The sequence below is a fragment of the Lissotriton helveticus genome, chromosome 1_1, assembly GCF_964261635.1.
Source record: "Lissotriton helveticus chromosome 1_1, aLisHel1.1, whole genome shotgun sequence".
Classification (NCBI taxonomy): domain Eukaryota; kingdom Metazoa; phylum Chordata; class Amphibia; order Caudata; family Salamandridae; genus Lissotriton; species Lissotriton helveticus.
The window spans coordinates 1,455,028,934-1,455,037,066 of NC_136057.1; positions in this window are offsets into that span (position 1 = coordinate 1,455,028,934).

An 8,133-nucleotide genomic window follows, 5' to 3' on the forward strand; every position below is an offset into this window, starting at 1 on the left:
AATAGGGGCCATGGTCGAAAGTGGGCTTGAGATGTCAAGTCTTACGCGGGGAAGACCAAAATGTCTGAAGCTCAGGCTGGGCACACTGCCTCTTGCCCTCGCCAGACATAACTAAAGAGAAGGTTGCCAGCTTCTGCACTTCAGTACAGTCTATCCTTACTTCTTGTCCACTTAGGCACACAATTGGGGGATGCCAGACGCAAAGATGGCACTGAAGGGGCCAGATCATTAACCCAGCTCAGGAGCCCTATGGCAAAAACATCTATGGTGTGGGTGGCGGGGGATTTGAATTGCAAAAAGGCAGATGCCCGGCAGGTGCCCCTCTTCGCTCTTCACGCCGGCAGGAGGTCATGTGCGCCAGAATCGAACCCAGGGGAGCAAAAGTCCAGCCAATGGCAAGGGGGGGGGGGCGACGTTTGAACTGCCCATTAAGTTTGGGGGCGACATGGTTATAATCAGCTGGGCAAGGGGAGAACCAGCAAGCAGGATCAGCAAGGAGATCGGAAGGGATTGCAGCTACAGGAACAGTAGCATCCTTACCCCCGCACAGCACTCCGCAAATCCAATGCTCGCCAGCCATGGCTGGGGAAGACGCAGAAGCAAGGCCTGGCTCGGACTGGGTCAGGGCCAGCCGCTTTGCAGCGATGGCGCAATCTGTCCTCCAAGAAGGCAGAATTTAAACCGAAGACCAGAGGATCTGCACAAGCAGCATCGAGGGAGCTGGGGCCAGGGACAGCAGCATTCCATGGCGATGCAACTCAGCCTGCGGAAGAAGTTGGTGTCTTGCCTGGCGGTGACCTCAGCTGCTGTGGCCCGAATTGTGAATTGGGCGTAGAGGGTGGGGACAGCCAGTATTGGGTGACTCGACCCGCACCCAGGTCGCAGTACTCACCACCAAGCAAGTCTAAAGGTCCACAGACCCACATCTTCAGCTGCAAGACATAGGACACGAGAGGCAGCAGCCATCATCGCATTTCGCCATGGGAACTGCAGCAATGGGGCGGGGACAGCCCACTGATGCGACGTGGCCTGCCCCTGGTCTGTAAGCAGCCGGCACACCCTCATTGAGCGGGACAGAAGGAGGGCTTCTGTGGCCACAACCAACTGCGGTTCTGGGTGAATAACTTAGTTCTGAACTGAATCCACTCCCCTCCCCATCAAGCATAAGGTTTGCCCAGGAAAGGGTAGGCACGGAGACAGTCTTAATGCGACGCGCACCCAGCCACCCAAGGGCCCAAAGTTTAATGTTAGTGGAGGACAGCAGTAAGGAGCCTTATCGTGCACTTCCAACAACCCCCAATCACAAGGGCAACCGCAACTAGGCATGACCCCGCGCAGTTCGCGGGACAAGAGTCAAACATCGCAAAACATCCCCCCACAGGCGAGACAGACTTGGAGGGTCAAGCGCAGTCAGAGGACTTGGAGAAGATGATTAAAATGGCAAGGGCGGCCATGTACAAACATGGGAAAGAATAGCTGGTGAGACAGCTGGGTGCCGCCTGAGAACATGAGCCCCTCAGACGGTGTAGCGGCACTTGCAAGGAACAGCCTAAGGTCACACCTGGCCATGAATGGGTGGCATACATATTGCACTTGCCTTGGAATGCCTCATGGCAGGGCTAGCCAGATATCAGGGCAAACTGAGCACTGTACACTCAGCCCACGCCAGCCGGACAGTTGGGCTTAGCGGACACACAAGGTAGCGAGTTAAGCCTAAAGCACCCGTAAAGGGCCTGCTGGCCACCATCGTGGAAGGTCATAAGGTGTCTATTGCATCCTATGCTGACGACACACAGCTTATCATCACATTGTCTCAAAACCCAGGAATCACCGCCCACCGACTCTCCCAATGTATTGACGATGTAACAGCGTGGATGTCAAATCATTGCCTGAAATTCAACGGCAGGAAAACAGAGGTAATGATAGTGGGAGAAATGCCATCCATCTGGTCATCAGCATGGTGGCCTGGGACTCTGGGCCAACTGCCAACTCCCAAGACAGCAGTCAAAAACCTAGGAGTATGGCTCGATTCCAATCTGATATTTGAGAGTCAGATTCGAAAAGTCACAGGTAAATGTGTTGGGACACTTAAAATCCTGAAGAAGGTCCTCGACCTACTACTTGCCAACGCCAGAAAATCTATAGTACATGCTGTGGTCCCCTCTCAGCTTGACTACGGCAATGTCCTATACTTAGGCTCATTCAAAAAAAAGAATCAAGAAACTACAATCAATACAAAATGCAGCAGCCCGCCTAGTTCTAAAATTACCAAAAAGAACGTCCATATCCAAAGCCCTAGCCAGCCTGCACTGGCTGCCAGTCGAAAAGCGAATACTATTCAAGACAATGCGTCACTGCCATCAGATTCTGGCAAACAAAGGACCACGATACCTTAAGACTTTGATAGCTACCTACACACCTAGTAGGAACCTGAGATCTGAAGGCAAAGTGTTAGTAAGGACTCCCAGAGTCAAAAAGGCAAGGATGGGCGGTCGCTCCTTTAGATTCCTGGCAGCCAAACACTGGAATACTCTCCCTGTTGAAATAAGAACAGAGCCCAGTGAAACGACCTTTCCGGAGAAAGCCGAAGACTTGGCTTTTTCCATCAGTTAGTGTGTTGTCTCCATAGACCTCCTATGAATGACCTAGTCTAGTATACTGTTCCTGGATCGTCGCTCTGCCCTACTGTCTGCTATTTTTCTTTCAGCTACTAGCGCGGGGACACACCAGCGGTGTAACCATGCGCTATACAAATGTATAAATAAATAAATAAATAATGGTACCCCTGTTGGTGATGGCGAGGAAATTACAGCTGCCGAAGTCTGCATGCATTACTGGCCAAGCAAATGATTTATGACTCAACCCCTGGACGATGTGATGGTGGTGATTAAATGGGTTGGTTTATTGGGAGCAATCCTAACAATATAATTACATATTTGCATTTGGTCCCAGGAAGTAGCAGTAGGGAGGACAAGGTGGGGGGGGGGGGCGTTAAAAAAATCACTTACCGGCCGGCTGCTGCCACTCCCCTGTCCTCTTCCTGGCTTCGTCTGTGTAAGCAGGAAGCACCCGGGCTCTCAGGCTCCCCGGAGCCAAGTTGTGACTGTTCTCAGCACCATAGTTCGGTGCTCAGCCAGGGAATGGGCAGCCTGGGCATGTTCTCTACCCAGGCTGTAATGCAGCCTGGATGGAGAACATGCAAAGTAAGCATGACTGTTTGGCCGGCCCGAGAAAGCCGGCCAATCAGCCATTGCGCCCTCACAGAGTGCCCACCACTCCTCTCCTTGCTCTGAGAGCTGAGCAGATCCGCCCGCCCCTACAAGGCGCCACAGCAGGAACAAATAAAATGATAATAATGTTAAGTTATTATAATTTTATTTTTCCTTTTTTAAACCGCGAAAAGTGGAGCCACCAGTATCCAATTAAAGGTGTTTTGTGCAATCAGAAATTTGTCTTGGCTTGAATATAGCACCTGTGTGTGGTCTGAATTTCAGAATTTTCTAAGTCTTGTTTGAGTAAACTGCGGCCTTTACTTCCAATGTCAAAGTCATCTGACGGTTGCTTAATTCAGATTGTTTTTGGAAGTGATGTGAGTGCCAGGGTTATGGTGGAGGCCAGCCCACGAAGAGGCCAGGACATTTACACAACCGAGGATGCCGGACAGCAAAAACAACTATGGTGTGTGTGTGTGTGTGTGAGTTGTATTGCAAAATGGTGGGCTCACGGCAGCCACCCCATCCCGCCCTTCTTCACACTGGCAGGCGGTCAAGATGACCAAACTCAAACCCATGACCTCCTGCCAATGGAGCGAAAGTCCAGCCAACGGCAAAAGGGAGACCTTTGAAATGCCTAATAGGCTCGGACGACCAGGTTTTAAGCACCTTGGCGAGGGGAGAAAGCAAGCAGGACCAGCACAGTGAGCGGAGGAGAGAGGAGGCACACAAGTGGTGGTGCATCAAGATTAAGAAGTGCACAAAACATGCACACAGCTCGACGTCACAGTTTGTCCGGGAGCAGGAGTGGTGGGCGTCACAGGAGGCACTCACAAGTATCCGCCTAAGGCCACACCCCATCATGAAAGGGTGAAGGACATATTGGACTTGCCTTAGGATACCTCACAGATACCAGGTAAAACAGAGCACGGCATTCGCAGTCCACGCCCGCCGGATGGTAGGGCTTAGTTAGAAGACACACAAAGTAGCGAGTTAAGCCTGAAGCACCTTTAAGTGTTACCCCTCTTGGTCTTGGCTATAGCGTAGAAGTTAAAGCTCCTGAAGGCTACATGCGATACTGGTTACCCCTATTGGCATGGCGAGGAAATTACAGCTGCTGAAGACTGCATTTGTTACTGGCCAAGCAAAAGATTTATGAATTGACACATAGATGACGTGATGGAAGTGTTGACATGGGTTGGTTTATTGGGAGCAATCCTACCATTATAATTGAGTGATGGGTTAACGGTGTCTTGTGCAATCAGAAATTGGTCTTGGCTTGAATATGACCACCTGTGTGCAGTCTGAGTTTCAGCTTTTTTCTGAGTCTTGTTTGAGTAAATTGTGGCCTTTACTTCCAATGGCAAAGTCGCCCGGCGGTTGCTTAATTCATATTGTTTTTGGGAACGATCTCAGTGGCAGGGTTAGTGAAACTTTCCACACTGTGGGGCATATTTACAAGTATTTAATGCAGCAGCAGCGTACATTTTGTGACGTTACGACAGCTTTTTTTTTTTAATTCGCCATATCTACAAGTTGCCACAAAGTCCAGTTTGCGGCATTTTTACAGCGTTAATGTTATTAGGTCGCACGTGGCATTGCATGACATAGCCCTACTCCTCCTCCGCGAGAGATTTTGTAAGAGAGGACTGTCAGAAGAGGGATTTAAGCCCCGCCCCTCACTTCCATTGGCTGGCGTCACCGTTTATGCTAAACGGTGGCCTGCCATTGGAAATGAGGGTTTTGGTTGCCGCCCTTTCGCCTGCGATCCGGACTGGGTGGCCTGCTTCACGGCTGTCGTGAACCACTTTCATATGTTTATGGGGCCATGTGTTTGAAACACATGGCCCCATAACGACAAGAAATCCCCATGCTCCGTCTGCAGCACGGTCCAGTCCGGATGGGCCGTCTCAAAAGGAGACATGGCGCCGCATGTTTATTTTTGGATTGCGCTTTCAATTTAAAGTGAAAGCGCAATGCAAAAATAAACAGTGGCTGACTAGCGTGCGCTTGTTCCTCTAGTGAACTGTGCTGATTGTTCCAACAAAAACAGTTCCCGTGGACCACACTATGGGTGAGCGCTCACATGACATTGTTCCCCTTGAGACTCTCAGTGCATGATGTCACCGCCGCCACCCCATGATTTTGGTGATGTCACTGAAGTTTCAGGAGCTGCCAGGAGGTCACATGTTCTTTCTCAAGCTAAGCTGTGAGGGGCTTCATCTTTAAAGTTAAAGAAGAGCAGGGCGTTCCTAGGGGAGGCAGCCGTACGAGGCAGTCTTCGCTTTCAGCTATAAAGTAATATCAAAAGGAAAAGCGCTTCCGTGACCCCAGGGCTCGAGTCGGGGTACCACGCAGGTGGATGGCGTCCCCCCACTTATTTTAAATTATTTTACCGGGTGGACGCCGTCCCCCCTGCAAAGATGCCCTTGCTGTCGAATCGTGTATTCTTGCCATTAACTGCATGCAAAAACACAACAAATATAAAGACGGAGAGGGAACGCCCCGCGGTCCCACCTCTGACTGTTCCCGATAGAAGCTGTAGTTACGAGCATAGTAAGCACATGGGAAGCTATTCACAAAAAAACGCTACATCCCCTCCCCACTCTTCGCCTGGGAAGGGCTCTTCAAACAGCCTACAGGTACGGCTTTTTACGTTTTTAACTAACTCACTAATGTGACAGGCGTAGGTGGCGTATGTAATGCCATGTTAACAGATGTATATAGGACTGCTCATATAACATTGCAAGAGTTGATTCTACACCCCGCAAAACACCCTTGGGTCCACAGTGCTAGGCTGCCTGTGAAATTACAGAAACATCTTTTGTTTTTTATTCTTTTTCAAAATACATTTTCAAATAAAGGCTCTCTTTCTTCAACATATATGTACTGCACTATAGGACTAATTTACATAGATGTGTTTTGGAATTGCAGATATGTGTGAAAGGAGTGCTCTAATTTTTATCTTTTGTGAGGTCACTTCCAGCTGTGGCGTCACGGCATGTCCTTGAACATCCCCCCACTTCTATGTTTTTACCTTTCGTGACGTCACATCCTGTCGTGACGTCACTTCCTGTATTTGAGCGTCCCCCCACTTCTTTATTTAGGACTTGTGCCCTGACCTGCGTGACCCTTTCCACCTCACGCAGCGCTATAAAGACCACTACAGAGAGTCTGAAGAGGGGCCTCTGTCTGTATTTTCATTCTTTGTTGAGCGCTTACACTCATCTTTAAAAATAGCTTTCTCGCCAACTATACTCTTGAATCACAAAAAATAAAATTTCCTGCATTGAACCTGATGTTTGGTGTGTTTTGTTGAACGTGCACACGTAAATCTGCTCGGCCTCGATCAGGGGTTAAATCCCCCCGCACAGGGCAGCGTGTGATGCAGAGGTGTTTCTCGCTCGAGCAATGTCGGTGTTACCATACTGACAATACTGATCGAGCACAGTGTGTCTGTGATTGTTGAAAAGGTGAAAGGTGTGCCTTCTCTTGGTAAATCTCGATGACAGTTATTAGACCAAGTCTGATCCAAACTTTTAAAAATATAAATGTGACCAGAAACACCCCAGCAGGTGTTCGAATTTCGTCTGCACAGCACGTCGAGCAGCCCTTGACATCTGCTGGGTAGGTTTGTGGCCGGCCGGCACCCTTACTCTACTAGGCTCCTACTTCGCCGATACATCGAAGGGGGGCAGGCCTGGCTGTCCACCCCGCCAACCGCAGCAAACAAGCGGCAGGGCCAACCGGACCCACCTCGGGAAAACCAGCAGCAAAGCATGTTGATGAACACACGGATTTCTCTCCTGCCTACCTCCACATGGTTATGTCTACCTCCACATGGTTATGTTGTGGCACGGCGAGCTGGGCCCAGGCCCAGGGCGCCTTCTTCAGAGGGGCGCATGGAGCTGCCTGTATTAACAGCGGCATCCCTCTTGACACCAATGATTCAGACTAGACTGGGTCTTCTCCCTTTTACTTGCCTCAGGTGCTGTTGTACAACCCACCCACCCCCTTCCCGCCCCGCCTATCTCCCTCTCCTCGGGCCCGATTCACAGAACTAACTTAAGACAAAATTCTAAACTTACTACCATTTTGGTATTCACAGAAGGCACTTACTCATTTTGGTATTCACAGAAGGCACTTACTCATTTCGGTATTCACAGAAGTTAGGAGTCCTAACTTTTGGACTCCTAAATGCCTTCTGTGAATACCGAAAGTCTTAAAATTGGGGTTTTTCTCAGTTTAGTAGTAGTAAAGTTAGGACTCCTAACTTTAGGAGTCGTAAATGCCTTCTGTGAATACCGAAAGTCTTAAAATTGGGATTTTTCTCAGTTTAGTAGCAGTAAAGTTAGGACTCCTAACTTCAGAACTCCTAAATGCCTTCTGTGAATACCTAAAGTTGTAAAGTTGGGATTTTTCTCAGTTTAGGAGTAGTAAAGTTAGGAGTCCTAACTTTACTACTCCTAAACTGAGAAAAATCCTAATTTTAAGACTTCTGGTATTCACAGAAGGCATTTAGGAGTCCTAAAGTTAGGAGTCCTAACTTCTGTGAATACAGAAATGAGTAAGTGCCTTCTGTGAATACCAAAATGAGTAAGTGCCTTCTGTGAATACCAAAATGGTAGTAAGTTTAGGATTAAGTCTTAAGTTAGTTCTGTGAATCGGGCCCCTCCTGCCCACGCACATCAACAGCGCCATTCGCACCATCAACAACTCAGCACTAGCATGATCAAGCTACTGCTGTGAGTGACTCAATCACACCGTGAGGGTCTCAAGGCGCTGGGGGATATTTTGGGTAAGTGGCGAGAAGTTTGTGCCCAGAAGTCAATCAGTGGTTTGATGTGTGATTGAACCATGAATAATTTTATTCACAAGCTGCAGCCAGGTTACCAATTTTCTTATCCGAGAGCAAAGGCCG